We start from the raw sequence: 6,165 nt of genomic DNA, 5'->3' as shown, positions 1-6,165 counted from the left end.
CAAAGATGTATTGCATGACAAAGTAAGTGGAACCAGAGGCCAGTGAGACACCTGTATCAAGAATGTATACAAGCGTGACATGAAGACTCCAGACATTGATTTTTTGCACCTGGTAGATATGGGCTAATGATCGGCAAATAACATCTCCTGTTGTGGGCTGGCAAATGCCACAATGATGATCTGTGGATACAGCAGCTTGGCAACAGGTGCCAACAGCAGCCCACAATGTCACCTGACTTCTGATCTATCAGCCAAGAATGCATTATAAGGCTGACAGCCTCTAGTATTTGATCCCAGTAAGTTTGAAACTCAAGGAATCACGGGGGCATTTGTAGCATAGATATAAAGTTGGCTGAATGACAGTAAACTGAGAGTAATGGAACACAGTAATATTTCAGCCTGGGCAAAGATATGCAGTAAAGCTAAAACCATGGCTTTGGAATATAATAAACTTGATTTCAGTGCACACGGGCTTATTTCAAAATCTGCAGATGACACCAAACATGGGAATATTGTGGTAGGCTTCCAAAGAACACAAATAAGCAAGTAGAATGGGCAAACACAAGGCAGATTAACTGTAATGCAGAAAGGTATGGTGATACAATTAGAAAGAATAAGGAGAGCTATATAAACTAATGGGTAACATCTTAAAGGGGGATGCAAGAATAGAGAAATCTGAGTTGGAAATGCAAAATTGTTGGAAGTGATAGGACAGATTGAGGAAGTGATTAAAAAAGGTACATGAGATCCTGAGCTTAATAAGTGCAAGCATAGTGTTTAAAAGTAAGGAGAAAGGGATGTGGGAAGGGAAGAAGGGCTGTTTTTCCCTTGGGGGTTTGACTATTTTTATAATGTAATTTTTGCATAATGATTATCTAATTTATGTACATATGCATTGTCTTTATTAAATGTTTGTTTTGAAAATCAAATGTGTTATTTAGTCCAATTATACTACTTAAAAGTGAAGTTGACCAACTGAGTAAGCTTAACACTGACAATTTAAAGTGAGGTGATCAACTCTGGATCCTGAAATATTCTATTTATTTATTTATTTGTAATTATAATAGCAGAACATTGTGTAACTTTTTTTAACAGGACCTATTGAAAATTTCTTAACCATGTTGAACTGAATAAGTATCCTGATAGAAATGTGTGCATATTTGTCATACTTTCACCGAAGGCTTTTTTATTAATTGATTCAAGATGAGGCTTTTTTTGTCTTCAAGAATTTCTAGGCTTTGATGTGAATCTACAAAGTTTGAATATGTTGTCTTTTTAACCCTTAAAAAGGAGCATTCCCTCTGTATTTATATATATGTGAATGGTTGTTTCATTCTCCTCCAGTCCTACACAAGGTAAAAAACCATGCTTGTCATCTCATTGCCAATGGTCTCTTTACCCTTCAGTCTTTATTCCCCTCACTCGACGTTGTTAATGCTATCCTGACAGTTTTCTGTGGAAACACTCTTTTCCAAATTCCAGTTCTACAGTCTCTTGCACTTCTTACTACAGGTACCTACATTACCTCTGCTTCACTGAATGCTCACAGCACAGTCTTTTGCGCTAATGCTTTCACATTAGGAAGTCGGTAAGGTCAGTTTGCCAGAGAGTTAGCTCAGTTTGCTGGATTGCTACTCAGCAATGCTGAGTGATGCGAAGTGTGAGTTCAATTCCTGCATCAGCTGAGGTTACCATGAAGGACTGTCCTTCTCAACTCCACCCCCTGCCTGAGGGGTGGTGACCCTCAGATTAAACCACTACCAATTGTCTCTCTTTAATGAGACACCAGCCGTATAGCCCGGTAAGACTATAGTGACTTTACTTTAAAACTAAAAACTCATTTCGTCACTCAGTATTTTCATCTTCATGGAATACTTAGCCATTTCTTAATCCAAGCTCAGGGAACTTGATCATTGTTTTCTTATTGATGTTACCTTATTGTTGGCTCTTCACTTTATTTTAGATTTTCTGTATAATGACCATCATGGTTGTGCATTTTCAACCTTTTTTATTTGGATCGGTAGATGGTAGTGAATCAAAGTGGCAAATGTTCCCAACTGTAATATGGCCCCTGAAATATTAATTGGATCATACCTGTAGCATTTTAAGTAAGTAAAGATATTTGCTAAGGAATGTATGAATTCTGACAGATTACTAATTAATAGGACAATATGATATAACCTTACAGTTTAATTTGAACAATTTGGTTGGCATAATAAGCTTCAGGAAGTGTGAAAATTAAACTTAGTTTCTTTGGACAGGCTATTTTTTGTAAATTTATTTTCATACAGATACCTCACTGATAGTATCCACAGCTGCATATAAAAAAACAAAAATGTCAACCTTGTTGGCTCGTAGCCCAGTGAATTTCAATACATGGGTTGACTCAAAAATCATGCTTCAAAAACAAATTGTCCTTTATAGCTGATTAAAGCAAGTTTGTATAATATCAAATACATTATGGTCATCAACCACGTTCAATGGCAACACTGCAGAGACTTCAACATTTATAATCTAGACTGACACTTCAGTATAGTACTGAAGGGAGTGCTATACTATTAGAAGTGTTGTTTTTCATATGAGACATTGAATCAAGGTGGGATGCAAGTGAGTTATCCTGGTTAATAGTTAAACATCAACCAGCATAGCTAAAGCAGGCTTTGTCATTTATATTGTTGCTTTCTCTAACATTTCTCTGTGCACAAATTAGCTATGGTATTTCCCAACACTAAAAAAAATTGTAACTTCAAAAGAATCCCTTTAGCTATGAACTACTTTGAGATTTCTCAAGTCATGTAATGTGCTACATAAGTACAAATTCTTTCTTTGCTTTCATTATTAAAATCCTCAAGAAAACGCTTGTCTACAAAAGTGTGGAGCAATGTAAAAGGAGAATTTATGGATCCACAATGAAGGAAGTTCCTCATGCTTTACACTTGCATTTTGAACTATCTTAAAGAGCCATGCAGTTCTCCTGTTTTATTGACTTTGTTTTGCTTGAATGTTGCAATGTGCATTCCATCATTTTAACCCAATATTTCTTCCAAAAATATGATAAGAATCTCTTTTGTGAAAGGTTATTTGGCCCAGAACTTTTGATAAGACAGTGGTTGTGGTTGTAACAGCATAGACGGAAGTTCCATGTTGAGACCATGTGTAATCTCCAGCTGATTCCTTGGGAATAGTGCCCCCACCTCCCTCTGAGGAAAGAAGAAGTAAACATTACAATAATACTTGGAAACGAATCCACTGGTCCTACTGGAGCTCCATTGGGAGTACATAAGATGGGTCGAACCAGTATGAGTCATTCACACGTTTTACTGGTTTTTCCTTCTGGACTGGAAGGTGAAACCATCTAGAACCTTCTGTAAAAGTCCTCAACTCAGAGACTTCAGAAGGTTCCAATTAACTTAGCTTAGTAATTAAATAGGAAAGGTTGAAAACCTCCTCTAACTCCTGGATAGCTACAAAACTGACCACTTCACTGACTCACCATTTATCCCTACAACCACCACAGGATCAAATCCTTCACCCTGACACAACCCTTGACTCCATCTTATCCACATGGATCCCTGACAGTGTCCAGCTGACCCGACTCCCAACCCTCTACCTAGATGGGACCCCAAATCCCAACACCACGATACTGGACCCCTGCCACTCTCCCAATTGAATGTCTCTTATGAAGCTTTTTCAGCCTTAACCTGGTGGATTGTGCTCCTTCATTCCAATGTGAATAGGCAACAGCAATGACAATATCTTCTAACCCAATTATGGGCCATCCCTTTCAGTGCCAGCAATCTGTTACAGTGAGGGCTCACCTGACTGTGGATTGACATCTCCTTCAAACAACAGAAACACGTGCAGCCACCTCCTGCTTCTCTGTTGAAACTGCTCACTGGCTCTCCTTTTAAATGCTGCCAGAGTCTCACTACTCACAACTGGCCTCCCTTCCATATCGAGAGCTGACTGACAGGGCCAGTGGGCACTCCTCCAACACACCCCTCACCCTTCATAGTGAGATTTCAACCACTTGGAGAAGTTTCTCCTGCGTCAAGCTTGGAAAGTCGGGAATTTTCTTGATTCTGCGCACCAGAGTTTGGAGATTAAATTCTGAGTCCTCTAAAACTTCCTTTATCCCAACTCCAATTTTCCTTCTGAATTTGAACTACTGACTCGGGCAATGTTGAACTGAACAAAACTGGATTAGAGTCATAGAGATGTACAGCACGGAAACTGACCCTTTGGTCTAACTTGTCAATGCTGACCAGATATCCTAAATTAAGCTAGTCCCATTTGCCAGCACTTGGTCCATATCCCTCTAAACCCTTCCTATTCATATACCCATCCAGCTGCCTTTTAAATGCTGTAATTGCAGCAGCCTCCATCACTTCCTCTGGCAACTTATTCCGTACATTAGACGTGATCACAACATTTTGATATTGGCTTGATATCATACATTAAAACATATGTAAATAATCTAGGACATTATGTGGTTTCATAGTTTTATGACACAGCTGTTATGTTCCAGGACATATGTTAATTTTGTTCTTCAACAATTAGATCTGAGTAATTTCTCAAATTCTCCCATGGGCACTTGAAAGACTTCCATTCCTGGTCTCAACATCCTTACTCTTCCAAACTCAATCTGACCCTACAACCCAACCTTGTTGCCAGTGCCAACCTAACCCAAATCTTCAATCACCCCACTGATTCCCATGACCAGCCCACCCTGACCAAACCTTAAGCACTCATTGACCTATCTGCCCCCTTAACTCAGACTCAGCTACCTTGCATCTGTACCCTTGACTGATCTTTACATGGAGAATACCCACCTATCAGGATCCTAACCTAGCTGGCATCCTACCCCTCCCACTTGCCTGCCAACTACCCCTTCATCCAGTTGGCATCATCTACACCCATATTCCCACCCTTACGCCCTTACCTTCTTACAGCACCTGTAATGTGTCTTCATAACCTTTCATCCTTAAAATACAGCAGCTAGTGGAAAAAAACAGAATGTAGATTCAGCATCAATTAATTGTGCTGCTGGCTGCATTGATTCTTGGCCTGGTTTAGATTATTTCAGTTGAGAAGGCCCATGCCAAGAAATTCATACAGAAAACTCCTCCAAAGGTAAACTTATAGTCTTTTTTCCAATCAGGGTCAGGAATAGCATTTCTGACTCTGTTGTTGTGGTTCTGTTTGCCAAGCTGGGAATTTGTGTTGCAGACGTTTCGTCCCCTGTCTAGGTGACATCCTCAGTGCTTGGGAGCCTCCTGTGAAGTGCTTCTGTGATCTTTTCTCCGGCATTTATAGTGGTTTTAATCTGTCGCTTCCAGTTGTCAGTTCCAGCTGTCGGTTGCAGTGGTCGGTATATTGGGTCCAGGTCGATGTGCGTCTTGATTGAATCTGTGGATGAGTGCCATGCCTCTAGGTGTTCCCTGGCTTGTCCTATAATAGTAGTGTTGTCCCAGTCGAATTCATGTCGTTTGTCATCTGCGTGTGTGGCTACTAAGGATAGCTGGTCATGTCATTTCGTGGCTAGTTGGTGTTCATGGATGCGGATTGTCAGCTGTCTTCCTGTTTGTCCTATGTAGTGTTTTAGGCATCTTTTGATGAAATTGCGCGGGTATCCCTTTTTGGCTAATACATTGTATAGGTGTTCTTCTTCCTCTTTTTGCAGTTCTGGTGTACTGCAGGGTGTTGTGGCCCTTTTGAATAGTGTCTTGATGCAACTTCTTTTGTGTTGCTTTCGAAAGCAACTACCCCAACACACACAAAAGAAGTTGCATCAAGACACTATTCAAAAGGGCCACAACACCCTGCAGTACACCAGAACCGCAAAAAGAGGAAGAAGAACACCTATACAATGTATTCGCCAAAAATGGATACCCCCGCAATTTCATCAACAGATGCCTAAGGGAAAGACAACGGAACGAGGACATGCCGCAACCCCAAAGGACTAGCCACACTACCATACATCAAGAGCATTTCCAAACTGCCAGCCACACTACTGCGACCACTAGGACTCATAACAGCACACAAACCAACAGCCACTCTCAGACAACAACTCACCAAAACGAAGGACCCGATACACAGCATGAGCAAAACCAATGTAGTGTACAAAATTCCATGCAAGGACTGCACAACACACTACATAGGACA

Source organism: Chiloscyllium plagiosum, unplaced genomic scaffold (assembly GCF_037043375.1).
Source record: "Chiloscyllium plagiosum isolate Xiang-an unplaced genomic scaffold, Cpla_swu_hap1 HiC_scaffold_10, whole genome shotgun sequence".
Lineage (NCBI taxonomy): Eukaryota > Metazoa > Chordata > Chondrichthyes > Orectolobiformes > Hemiscylliidae > Chiloscyllium > Chiloscyllium plagiosum.
Note: the sequence above shows the minus strand (reverse complement) of the source record.